Genomic DNA, 13,887 nt, shown 5'->3' on the forward strand with positions numbered 1-13,887 from the left:
GTTTCAAAGAACAAAATCTAAATCAAAGGAATTGCACAAATTAAATTAGACAACACATTTACATTTGAAGTCAGTAGTTAGTTATTGGGTACGTTATCAGGATTTGGGTTACATTTAGGGTTAGGGTTAGTAACTGAGGACCACTGGTCTAAGCGATGAGCAGCTGACGGCTCAAGCACCCATGGGATTGAGATAGTGAGGCAGACTGTTTCCACTGAGTGCTGACATGTGTCCATGGGTGCAACCCATAAATGTGGAGCAGTTTAAAGGAACACTTGGCAGTTGTGACTTGTTTTTAAATGATAAATGACCCGCACTTGTATAGTCCCTTTCTGAGTCAGAGGACTCCAAAGCACTTTACACTACAGTGTATCATTCATGCGTTCACACACACATTCACACGCTGATGGTGATGAGCTACAGTGTAGCCACAGCTGCCCGGGGACACACTGAGGTGAGACTTTTAAAGCACAGGCACCACCAGTCTGTCCAACCACCAGGAAGCAAGGCATCTAGTGACCCTGGAGAGCGATACCATTGAGAGCTCGCTCCTGGCGGGCTGGTGTCCAGGGTAGGTTCCAGACAAACACCCCCAGGTATGTCGGTACGCCGCGAGGCGGCTTCCCCGACAACCAAGGGCATAGGAGCAAGTTGATTATTGGGGGAGGACTCCGGCCCGGTGCTGGGGACTGAATTATCTGCTGACAGTGTGCCCGGGGGTGGGGAGGTCTGACAGGCTGAGGCTTTCCCAACCACTTGGTGCCCTACACACACTATGTCACAAGTGTTCAACTCGAACCCGCGGGCCAAATTTCTCTGTTTATATTTTTCCTGCGAAATCAAATATATATTAAAACTGGCCCACCGGCCCATTCTGCCACAAAGACTACAAATCCCTTAGCGCTTTGCAGCATTAGTGTGTCAGTTGAAGCGCCCCCTCCTGTCTGTTTACAGTCATTATTTTCCATAACATCGATGCCTGCAGCGTTAAGGTTGGTTTGTGCTTGACGCGTCCGCGAGGTCCGCACGGCTCTGCGCGGCAAAATTGCGACATTTTAAAAACCACGCCCCTCCATCTGGCCTCTGCAAGGCCCAAACTTTCCACATCGCGTACCTAGGAAATTTTCTAACCACGCGGACGTTCGAACACCGAAAAACATGGCAGACTTATGGCAGAGGTTGGTAAATACAGACATTTGTATGATTCAGCTCTCAAGAGATCACCGTGATCAACATGTTGTTAATAATTCTTGGAGAGAAATAGCTCGCACTGTCGGAAAAGACGAGGACGCTGTTAAAAATGCTGGAAAATCATGAGGGACTGATATGTGAAGCTAAGGAAGGGGAACAAACGGAAAAGCGGTGATCCTGGTGGAAACAAGAACACTCCACCAATTACTTAGAGAGCTGAGTTGGCTCTCAACTTTCATTAACAACTGTTATAAACAACAGTAAGTTTTACTTCTACTATGGTGTAGTGTTGGATGCTTGCCGTAGAGCTCCATGCTGCCCCCTACAGTTTGGGAGAATATTGGCTCACCGCAGAGACAAGCCGCATGAACCATAAACGCTGCGAGTTGTGAAGCGCGTTCCATCCGCGAGCCGCATCACCAAGCGTTAAGTAAATGCGTCAAGCATAAACCAAGCTTCACCCTCAGGCTGGGACAAACTGAAAAACCTCCTCTTACTCAGCACACAGTGCACGCAGCCTACCCGACAATTTGTCAACTTTGAAGCCCAGAAAGGGACACGCTCAAGCCAGTATGACTCTGTGGCTGCTGCAGTTTTATCTCTCCTCCTCGACACACTGACAACCCCCAGCTGCTCAGATTCTCTCCATGTTCAGCAGCACATACCTGTGGGAGCAACCGTTGTCTCTGATGAGGAACAAACTAACCAAGGAGTCTCACTGCTGAGCTGCCCCTGCAACAAGGCAGATAAGTGGCAACACCGCCTCTAACAAAAACGATGGCTGCTGCACAAGGCAAGCAATTCCATAACTTGTGTTCAGAGGAGAATGAGCTCCATTCTTAAGAATTACTCTCACGCAGATTTATCTAGGGCAGGCGTGGGGAGCCCTGGTCATCGAGGGCCGGTATCCTGCATGTCTTTGCTCCAACACTTCTAATTCAGTGGTTGATTCACCTGTTCTGCAGCTCATCAGGCTCTGCAGACACTTGTTAATCAGCAGCTGACTGAAATCAGGTGTGATGATGCAGGGCTGAAACTAAAACATGCTGGACAGCGGCCCTCGATGGACCAGGGTTCCCCACCCCTGATCTAGGGTTTGTATAGGTTGCTGTTTAATTCTGCACAGAGAAAGGGTCTGGGAACTCTCCTATTCAATATCACCACCCCTGAGAATCCAATACCAAACCAATCAGCGCTGAGTAGCGTACGTCACACACCACAACGCCGAGTTTGTCATAAACATGGCGACTGACGCGGAGTTCGCTGCGGCTCTTTCCTCTGGTCTAAATGACTTGAATGCCTTTAAAACAAGTAGAAGCGCTAAAAGCCTTTCTTCTAAAGAAAGATGTTTGCGCTGTTGCCAGACTACAGCGTCATGTCGTACAGTCGGCATTTCCGTCTTTTTTCTGATTGGTTATTTTTGAGCTGGCTAGTCCCGCCCCTCGTGTGCCTCTCTGCCTGTGAGTTACCAGACTCTTTCTCTGTGCAGAATTAACCCGAGGTCGAGTCTGGCAGGCCAGGCTAATAGGTTGCCCCAGTCAGGATTGAGTCATGGTTGCTACCTTTACAAGACCAGCTGATTTAGTGATGTAGTGGGTGTGAAATATAGAATAAAATGTTGTGCTGCATGGCTGGCTTCATTTTTACTCTCACATGTAGCTTTATGACCTGCTAGTTTACAAGTGGATCTCCAAAATCATCTCCAGGTGTATTATGGCTAAAACCGTCATCAGCTGTCCACCAACATCCTCATCACTTGTCAACAGATAGTAAACTAGGAGTCTAGCGGAGAAGAAGAAGTTGATTTGGTCTCAGGGCTTATTTCAGCTCAATTTTCGAGACTGATCATTATTACAGGAGTGCCCCCAATCCCTCGCTAGTTTGTCTCAGAGACAGCTCTGAGACAGAATCACTGAAGTCTTCCTGCCCAGAAAGGAGGATGGTTTTTGTTATCAGGAACTTTGTTCAGTGTGTAATTAGGTCTGATTTGTTCTGCCAGTGGCTGAGATTCTGATTTACTGATTTTTGGTTAGGGTTAGAGTTAGTCGTTCACCTGCGAAAAAAACTACAGATAGAAGAATAGAATAGAAATAAAAATAGAAATTCCCTTTGGTGTTATTGTGGTTATTGGGGAATGTTTGGTGTCACAACAGCAATAACAGTCATTACAGGAGCAGAAAAGGAGAGCAAAAGTAAGAATGAAGAAAAAAAAAACAAATAAACAAAAATTGAAATACTTGAAAGATTCAAAAGATTAAAAATAAACACATTTTAAGGAATAAAATGTAACGAATACCACTGATGCACGTTTCATTCAAAATCGATTTGCTTGTGTGTAATTTGGTTGTTCAGTGTTACTGCAAAAATACGTTTGTTTCTAAATGAAAATGCTCTACAACACAAGGAAAATGTGCACATGTGGCCCACATATTCATCCCAGTGCATGTCTGTGTCTGGACTCCTGCAGCAGTCCAGTTTCAGAGTGAGACCCACCAAGGGGAGGAGCATTGCGGTGACAAGACCGCTATGCCTTCACAATAAAAGCTCGTGAGCAAAGTGTTGCAAATTCCAATGTTGTTTTCTTTACTTCTTTGTTGTACACAGTGTGACGAGGGTTTGTCTTTACCTTTGCCGACATGTTTCTACGTCACTGCTGTCTTCGTCAGAGTAACCGCCGGATGTTGGTGGCGTCACTTCCTTTTATCCGTGGGCAGCAGAGGGTGATATCGCCCTCTGCTGCCCACGCCCTCTCCGCTGATCACAGTGTCCCATGAGTGGTCCGGCGTGTAGACTCCGTCTGGTTCTGGTTCTGTCTCCTTATTTCAACTGCTTCTTTGATCCATCTTTTAAACTTTAGTTGTTCTGTGTTTATGACCCATGTGTTATCCCAGTCCATTATATGATTTCCTCTTGTACAGTGGTCTGTTGTGGCTAATTTTTTAAACTGCGGTTCCTGTTTTGCTGCTGTTGTGTGTCTTTGACTTGTTTCCTTCTTGCACTCCTTTCTATGTTCTATTGTTGGTGTGTTGCGCTGGCGTCCGGTTTCTCCTATGAATGTCTGTTACAGAGTTTGCATGGGATTTCTTATATGTCTCCATATTTTTGTGCTGATGATATCTTGGCTCGGTGATTTCTGTTTTTTATTTATTTATTTTTTTGTGTTGTCTTTTCTTTTTGTTGTTACTTGTTGCTTTGCTTTGTTAATTGCCCATGTTGGGTATCCACAGGTTTTTAAAGCATTTTGTATGTGCTGGCCCTCTTGTCCACATTCCTCTTCTTCTGTTATTATGTGTAGTGTTGATGGTTGACTACATATTTTATTAAAATTACTTTGTATAGTCTAATTCATAATTATTGTTATTTCATTGTAAAAATGTCATTTTAGTTAAAAAGGGGCAGATAACATAAGTTTTATTCTTTCTGTTCCCTTTTCATTTTCTTGGTTTGAGAAACCTCATTTAAAAAAAGACCAGTAAGATGTGATGTTCCATATAAATATGAAATATCAATCTGATTGACCTTTGAATGTGTAATCAGAAGATTATAGTTACTTTACTTATTCAGGGACTGTAAACACATTTCATATTAATTCAGACAGAGTCAAGTTAATAGTTTATATAAATGAATTTATTTCTTTTCCCTAAACCAATGATTATACACGACAGGATATGAATGAAATGATGGATATGAAGTAGATTAATATGATGGATGGGATGTTGTAATGGAACTAGATGTTTTAGCAGAACCGTTCTTAAAGGGGCATTATGGAAGTGTGACAGCCAAAACATGTATAGAAATAATAAATGTCTTCTTCATACGTTCTCCTGCAATGCCCTGGTCCTGTAGGATGAGCCCTGGCATTTTTACTGTGATTGCCTGTTTTTCTGTAAAATCACAGAAAAAGAGAGATGCTCGGGTCGAGCAGGCTGCTTCATGCGCGTTCACGCTCAGGCATCGCCCGTAGCATTTGCTATCCGTAGCTTTAGCAGCAGAGAGAGAGGCAGTGCCACTTTGTCGCTGTTCCTAACGCCTAGTGACAAAGCTAGCTACATTTCTGAGGACCCTTAGCTACTTTCTGTAGAACTTTCTTCTAGATATTTCCTGCTAATTAGCAACAAAATAGCCATTTTTGCTCCGAACCGTTCTTTGAATGTTGTTTCAGCTGTCATCAAGGATATAAATGTTACAGATACGTAAGATGTTACCAGCGCTTTAGCTCACATAGTAAAAGGTCGGACTCTCGTGCAGGAGATCCGGGTTTGATTCTGGTTGTGAGCGCAATCTGTTTAGAATTTATTTTTTACATTAATGGTTTATTTTTTTTTACAGTAAGATGCCCAAATTTTCATTTGAGACTCGCCGAACAGCATAGAATTCACAGATAAAAAAGATGTGGGTTCAACTTTCATTTTAGAACAATTTTTCAAGCAAGGGAAGGGAATGATCTGTGAAGCTGACGTACTGACCCATCTCAAACCTCTGTCGGCTGTGCTGAAGAGAAAGGTACAGAACCAAATTATTTTATTAATTAGCTGCGTGTTCTCCTGTCCTCTGTCCTCCGGGCCACACACACACACACACACACACACACACACACACACACACACACACACACACACACACACACACACACACACACACACACACACACACACACACACACACACACACACGGGGCTGTCTCAGCTGTTATTTTCATTAAGGAGTGTGCACGTACAGCATGCGCGCCTCTTGCACGAGCCTACTATTGAAGCTGCTATTACGCTTTTGGCCTGAGGGGGCAATCACGAGCATAAAAATTCAAAACTCCGTAAAGTCCCTTTAAGTATCTGAGAGAATTTGTGGATTCTGGGTTGCAAAAGAATTTGGCCGTATGTTTGTTAAACTAAAGATATCTTTATAAAACCATCCAACACAATCTATGTCAAATCTACGATACCCTTTTGTGGAGATTCTTGTGCATCCAGGGGTTCAAGAGTTTGTAGTGGACACTGCCAGTGGAGTGAACTTCTCAGTATGAGGTATGAACAATTCCAGTCTGGTTTCAGACCACCAGCACAGAGACAACACTGGTAAAAATCTCTAATGATCTACTAATGGCAGCAGACTCAGGCCTTCTCTCCATTCTTGTTCTACTAGATCTCAGTGCCGCATTCGATACGATCTCTCATAACATACTTCTGAAAAGATTAGCATCTATCGGCATTAGTCACATCCCCCTAACCTGGTTCACCTCATACATATCTGATCTTACTCAGTTCATTCAACTTCGATCTCCCTCTTCTACTTCATTCCCGGTTACTGCAGGAGTTCCCCAAGGCTCGGTTTTGGTTCCCCTCTTATTTAGCATCCATTTGCTTCCCCTTGGCTTAATTTTCCGCAAATACAACATCAATTTTCAGTGTTATGCTTACGACACCCAGCTGTACATTTCCTCTAATCCAAATTCATCCCTTCCACCAATCTCCCTCTCTAATTATCTACCAGAGATTAGGTCTTGGCTCTCTTGTAATCTACTTAAACTAAATAGCAATAAAACGGAACTCCCACTCATTGGCACTGCTTCAGTTTTAAACAATGCTCCAAATCTCTTCATCAATATTGACAACTGTACTGTTCACCCTCTCTACAGGTAAAAAGTCTTGATGTCATACTAGATGGTACACTTTCATTCCAATCTCACATTAACCATGTTATTTGGGCCGCATATTTCCATCTATGCGATATCAACAGACTCAGTCCTTTTCTCATGCCTCATGCTGCTGCAATCCTCGTTCATTGCCTCATCACTTCTTGCATTGACTATTGTAACTCCCTTCTATTTGGTTTACTGGCTAAATCCCTTCATAAACTCCAACTTCTCCAGAACTCTGCAGCACGCATCATTACTGGTACCCCCTCAAGTAATCACATCACTCCTATTCTTAAAAAACTACATTGGTTGCCAATAGAAACCAGAATCATGTACAAGCTCATAATACTCACATTTAAATCTATCCATAACATGGCCTCACTTTATCTTTGTAATTTATTAACTATTGCAACTACTTCCTGGTCTCTTAGATCCTCGTCTGCCCTTCACCTGGTTCAACCTCGAGATTGCCTTACCACCATGGGAAGCAGAGCTTTTAGTCACTCTACTTCGCGGCTCTGGAACACACTTCCCTCTGCAATTAGAAATACTGACTCATTTACACTATTCAAGGCACACCTCAAAACTCACCTATTCAAGCAAGCCTATTCCCTTTAGACGTAGATCTTAAAATGTTAGAATTTGTATGTATCTTATTTGCTCTTATTGCTCTATCAACCTCTGTGTTCTTTTTAATGTTTTTATCTGTTTTTATTTGTAAGGTGTCCTTGGTTTTGAGAAAGGCACCCTCAAATGAAATTTATTATTATTAGTAGTAGTAGTAGTAGTAGAATCAGGAACCCATAGATTAGCTCCTTTAGGACCCGTCTAGTCTGAAATCTCTCCAGGTGACGACAGGAAGCTGTAATGCTTGTTTGCATCCAAGGCTGTTTGTTTGGATCTTAGAAGAGCGTTTTGTCTGATATCAGCTGCAGCGTTGCAGAGAGGCTTTGACCTGAGGTCAAAAGATAGGATGGTTTCCAAAATGCTTCTTCCCCGATTTGGCCGAATCGGGAGTCAGCTGGAAACTGAATTAATTGGGAAGTAATTCCTGTTTTATTAAAACACATTGCTTATAAATTTGGCAAATCAGAATTTGACACATTTCAGGGCGCCGTACTTCAGATACAAAGATGGTTAACCCTTTGTGAGGACGTTTTATGAATGTTTTAAAACATTTAAGTGAAATGAATATGAACATTAATAAGTATCTTATTATAATGTGTACAAGTACAGATATTGATTACTTGTTAAATCAAACACAAACTGATCTGCAGTGGTTATGGCTTTTTGCTCTAGGTCCTCCATGAAAAATTCAGAGGGTAGCTGACAATGGGTTTCCCATGGCAAAGCCTTCCTGTTGGTTGTGGATGGTTCCATCGTATTTGAAGTATGTTGAATTTGCTATTAGTTCTATTAATTGTGTCATGTTCTGTGTCCCTGTGGTTCCCAGCCCCCTTCAGATTTCCCTCATGTTCCCCCTAGGCACTCACTTCTTATTTAGTTTACCCTTTATCAGTATTAAGATCTCCTGTATTAGATCTCATCTTCCTTTGTTTCTGGTCTCCTTAGTTCCTATATTTAACCCCGAGTGTTTCTAGTTTCAGGTTGATCTTTCTTTAGTTTTCTGTATGTTTAGATTATCTAGGTTGTATTTCCTTTTAGTGTATAATGTGTTTTCCTTCCCCGTTTAGGTCTGGTTTCCTCCCCTGCCCTGTTCTGCTCCTCCTCTCAGTTATTAGTTTCACCTGTGCCCAATTCCCTTAATCACCCAGCCCCTGTATATATAACCCTGTCTTGTATCTCAGTGTTTGTTGGTCCATTGTCATTTGTCAGCGTGCATGTAGCCCCCTGATTTCCAGGTCCAATGTTTCTAGTTTCTAGCTTTTTGAGTTATTTTCCCCTCCTGTGGATTATTTTGAGTTCTGGTTGGCTCCCTTGGTTTGGAATCTTTTGGAATTAGTTTTTTACGTTTCTCAAAATAAAGGCTTTGTTTTTTACACACACCTCATCTCCGAGTCGTTCTGGTTCCAGCACTTTGGGTCCAACATTTCCGTCAATGCGACAATTTGTGTTAGATCATCTGCCATGAGGTTTGTTTTTCTGTGTAGAGTTTAATCCTGTCTGATTCTGTTGACAACTATAACAATGCTTTATTTGGGTTGGTGTTTTGGTCAGCAGGGATGTAACATTGTGTGAGATTAGTGTGTCCTTGTCATCAGTAGTGATCATTTTTAGTTCTTTTGCTAGCTCCTTGCTATTTTTGTAATGTTGGTCTGTGTTACCTAGTAGTGGACTGATGATTTTGCTAATCTCTTTTGCCATTTTGTATGTCGGTGTACCTATACTGTCTACTATTGACCTCAGTTGTGTGGTCTGTTTATGTATCTTTGGGTTCTTGGAATTAGGTTTGCTGTTGGAATCCATTGTTTGTACGTTCTTTCAGTTATTTAGCTTTTCTCTAGTAATGGTTTCAGTAATTTTTTCATGTTTTTCCTAATGTCTTCTGTCAAGTCTTTTTTCAGTATTTCATGCTTTTTTTCCCTCAAGCATCTGTTCCATCTGTTGTTTGTATTTTCCTTGTCCATTATCACTGTTGTTCTTCCTTTGTCTGCCGGTAGAATAATGATGTGTTCATTTTTAGCAAGTTATGTAATGGCTGTATTTTCTTCTTCTGTAACATTCAATCCCACCCCCTTGTCTCACATTACTAATTTACTTTACAAGTTACCATCTATACCTACATACATACATACATACATACAATATATATATATATATATATATATATATATATATATATATATATATATATATATATGCAGCTACTAATGAGAGCAATTTGCATTAACATTTTATGGTACTAGTGATAGTAGTAATAACAATGACAATAATAACATAAACAACAGCAAAATAATAATGACAATATCATAGCTTCCATAACGTCAGAGAACCTCATTTTCATACCCATAAATTATCATTTTTTTATACAGTGATTTAAATTTGTTTATATTTGGATACTGTTTGTGTATTTCCTGCAGCCCATTCCACAGTTTCACACCACATACTGATACACAGAAACTCCTTTTAGTGGTTCTTACCCTAGGCATTTTAAAAATTTTAGTCCTTCGTACATGATATCAGAGGATCTTTCATGGATGTAAATTCAAAGAGCCGGAGTACCCGCCCGGAGGGTTACCGGGGTCCCACCCTGGAGCCAGGCCTGGGGTTGGGGCCCCTGAGTGAGCGCCTGGTGGCCGGGCTTTCGCCCATGGGGCCCAGCCGGGCCCAGCCCGAACCGGATACATGGGCTAATCCAACTGTGGACCCACCACCCGCAGGAGGAACATGAAGGGTCCGGTGCAATGTGGATCGGGTGGCAGACCAAGGCGGGAGCCTTGGCGGTCCGATCCCCGGACAAGGAAACTGGTTACTGGGACATGGAACGTCACCTCACTGGCAGGGAAGGAGCAGGAGCTTGTGGCAAAGGTTGAGCTGTACCGGCTAGATATAGTCGGACTCACCTCGACACATAGCATTGGCTCAGGAGCCCAAGTCCTTGAGAGGCATTGGACACTCTCCTTTGCTGGAGTTGCTCCGGGTGAGAGGCGGAGGGCTGGGGTTGGCTTTTTGTTAGCCCCAAGGCTCTCTGCCTGTGTGTTGGGGTTTACCCCGGGGGACGAGAGGGTAGCTTCCCTGTGCCTTCGGGTCGGGGAACGGGTCCTGACTGTTGTTTGTGCTTATGGGCCAAATATCAGTTCAGAGTACCCACCCTTTTTGGAGTCCCTGGGACGAGTGCTAGATAGTGCTCCATCAGGGGACTCCACTGTCCTGCTGGGGGACTTCAATGCTCAACTCCGGTTGTAGCTAGGTTGCTACCATCGACATACATATATGGACAATGGGTTTCCATAGGCTCCAATAATAAGTTTTTGTACAAAAATGGGAGGTGGCCACCACTGCCATTTTGACCGTGTCACAGGTTCCGTCAAGCCCAGACAATTCCATAAAAGGGAAGAGAGGTGGAGCTGAGGGTGGGGCTGTAAGGCTGGGATCAACTGACGACACCCGGTCGAACTAGCTACAAGCTAACCTGAAGCTAACCCAAAGCTAAAGATGTGTCGGAGACGGAGGGAGCTCCAAGTCCCAGAGATCCAGGAGCTGCCCCAGAGCACAGGAACTCCAGGGAGACTGCGACCAGATAAGCCCTCGCTCCCCTCGAGAGGCGCAGAGGATCGCCCCAGGGGGCCACAACCAGCAGCCGGCAGAGTCCTGGGAGATATCGGTGGCAAGCCCACAGGCTCGCCCGCAGCCTCCCACCCCCTAGCCGGCTGAGCCTAGGACCCAATGACCCGGGACCCAGGGGCGACCACCCCCGCTGGGGACCCAGCAGAGCCCAGGGACCCAGACCCCACCAGGCAGCCACCGGGATTGGTCAGGCAGATGCCAAAAATCTTAAACTCCCTGACCTGGGAGCCATGGCCCAGGCAGACCAAGGCACCACACTCCAAACCAGGTGTGGCAGGGAGAGGGGAGACGAAGATCTATATCATCAAAAGAAGTCCCAGGAGAAGGGAGGAGTCAAAGGCCCCACCTGACATATACAGTCATACACAAACACAGTCACACACTCCCTCCTTCATGCTCACACATACACATGTTTATGTTTATGTTTATGTGCTTAGCAGACGCTTTTACCCAAAGCGACTTACCATATATGTATTTTTTTTAACCTATAGGGCATGTTGTGATCTGTGGGGGAAACCGGAGTACCCGGAGAAAACCCACGCATGCATGGGGAGAACACGCAACTCCACGCAGAAAGGCGAGTTTTGAACCTGCGACCTTCGTGCTGCGAGGCAACAGTGCTAACCACTGCGCCACCATGCAGCCCATATATGCATGCCGGACACCCACTCATGCTCCCCACTCATGCTCCCTATTCACTCTGGTCCTGGCACTGCTGCACATGGGGTACAATCATTACCGGTTCCAAGAGTTCGACTCTTTCTGCTGGGGTGCTGATGAGCAGGCTCCCCCACCCAACGCTGAGCATAGCAACCCACCACCCCAGACCCCAATCAGACGGCCAGATCTCCCTCCTAGCCTCCAGCCCCAGGAAGCCAAGCAACAACAGACGTGTGCTAAGACCCCTAGTCTCCCTCCGCCTGCTCCAATATGGTGTTAGTGAGTGTTGATGAGGTGTATTCCATGGCTGTGGGGAACAGGCAGTGCAGGCATCGTCTGGCCTATGCCAGCTGATGCCACCACACGTCCCCACTTGCACCCACAGCCCTCAGTGTCTAAGTGCGGTTTAAAATTGGAATTGGGCACCGGCACTTGGGATGAGGCTGAAAAATCCCCCTGCCAAATGCCGTTGGATGTGCTCACTCCCAAGGCCCTAAGTCTGTGTTTGCGTGGAATGTCGTTGGTGCAAGTGTTTAAGGTGCAGAAAAAATTGGGGGGGCAGGTTGCCACAGGAATGCGGAAATGGGGTCCATACCCACACTCCCTGACTTGTCCACCCCCCAAGGTCCTATGTGCATGTTTGTGTGATGATGTGAGGGAGCAGGAGGAGAGAAGTGTGTGGGGATGGGGAGGAATAGCTGGTTGGGCTTGGCCCTCCAGGGAGCCAGCTCCCCCACTGGCCCCAATAGGCACCTCTGTTGTCAAAATGCCACCCAGAGCATGGAGACCCCAGCCCATCCTGCCAGGGCCCAAAGCAGGAGCATCACAGAGCCTCACGGAGTCTGAGGGCACCAACCCACCCCCACCACATCAGAATACCTACGCCCATCCCTGCATTTGCACAACTTCCGGACTATAAAATACATAGGACATCCAGGTAAGGTTGGGTCCTCCCCCTCCTGGACATCCCCCTCCCCTGTGATGGGACAGCAGAGGAGCCAAGGTCAACCCGAGGCCCCTGAACGCGAGTCAGGCACTGCTGCATGTTCCTGCCTTCTCCCCGGCAGCATACATGTCAGGACCCAACCCCCAAGGCCCCGCCCAGATCCCCCCACGGGACCGGCCAACCCCACACCCCAAGCCCCCAGGCCCCCACCCAGACCCGCCCAGGGGCAATGCAGCCGCCGGGCAGTAACCCATAGCCACAGCCAAGACCTCCAAGGGGCCCCACTCACAACCGCCAGTAGTTCACCCCCCGAGGCAACCCAAGCACTTCCAGAGGGGGGCAACGGCCCCCCAGTCCCAGACACCCCCAGTGAACCCACCTCCAAGGAACATCCAGATACTCCAAACTCAGACCCTCCACCCCCTCACCCACATCATCCCGCAGGACAATGTCAATATCAATAGTCCCCCGTCATCGCTATGTGATGGAACCGATCAAAGGAGCCCAGAGAGATTGATTTGAAGTGGAAGCAGAGGCTATATCAAGTGTAATGTGACCTAACAAAAGATTTCTATACTGGTTGATGCAAAGAGTATCTCTATTTTTCCGATTCAAGAGGATAGTTTTCTTAGCGATGCATATGGCAGTCAGAACCACGTGAGGCAAAGATGTTTCAATCAGGACATCGTCCAGGTTTCCCAGTAAACAAAGAGAGGGGGTGGTTGGGATATGACATTTCAGACACTTTGACAGGTCTTCACATACTCTACCCCAAAATTCCTGGACAGGTGGACAGGACCACAGTGTGTGAATGTAATGTCAGGAATGTTGTTTGTGCAGTGTGTACAGGTGTCAGACGACACAAACCCCATCTTGAACATCCGATGACCTGTATAATGTACTCTGTGTAGAATTTTGCACTGAATTAATTGTAAATTGGGGTGTCTGATCATTTTAAAAGTTTTTAAACAAGTTTGGGACCAGAAGTTCTGGTCATAGCTGACTGATAGATCCACCTCCCATTTTTTCAATAGGGATTGCTACTCTATTGCCTATTTTGGACAGTGTCTTATAGACTTTAGACAGTAGTTTAAGGGGTTTGAGATTATAAAAGTCAAATACCCTTAATGGTGTTTGTAATTCTATTTTATTGAGCTTAAATTTTTGTTTGACTACAGATTTAATTTGGTGATATTCTAAAAAGCTATTA

The 13,887-nt window shown here is 45.1% G+C and overlaps 1 protein-coding gene across 4 annotated transcripts in view; it reads left to right on the forward strand.

The window, feature by feature from the left end:
* Window positions 1-13,887, forward strand: part of loxl2b (lysyl oxidase-like 2b) — a 159,384-nt gene that overhangs the window by 12,964 nt on the left and 132,533 nt on the right. Inside the window, exon 2 of one of the 4 annotated variants that reach the window (XM_054738185.2) lies at window positions 8,123-8,213. The exons of the other annotated variants lie outside the window; for them this stretch is intronic. The gene's annotated coding sequence lies outside the window, so the exon portion shown is untranslated. The remainder of the gene's footprint in view (window positions 1-8,122; window positions 8,214-13,887) is intronic. 4 annotated transcript variants of the gene reach the window in all.

Source organism: Nothobranchius furzeri, chromosome 17, assembly GCF_043380555.1.
Source record: "Nothobranchius furzeri strain GRZ-AD chromosome 17, NfurGRZ-RIMD1, whole genome shotgun sequence".
NCBI lineage: Eukaryota > Metazoa > Chordata > Actinopteri > Cyprinodontiformes > Nothobranchiidae > Nothobranchius > Nothobranchius furzeri.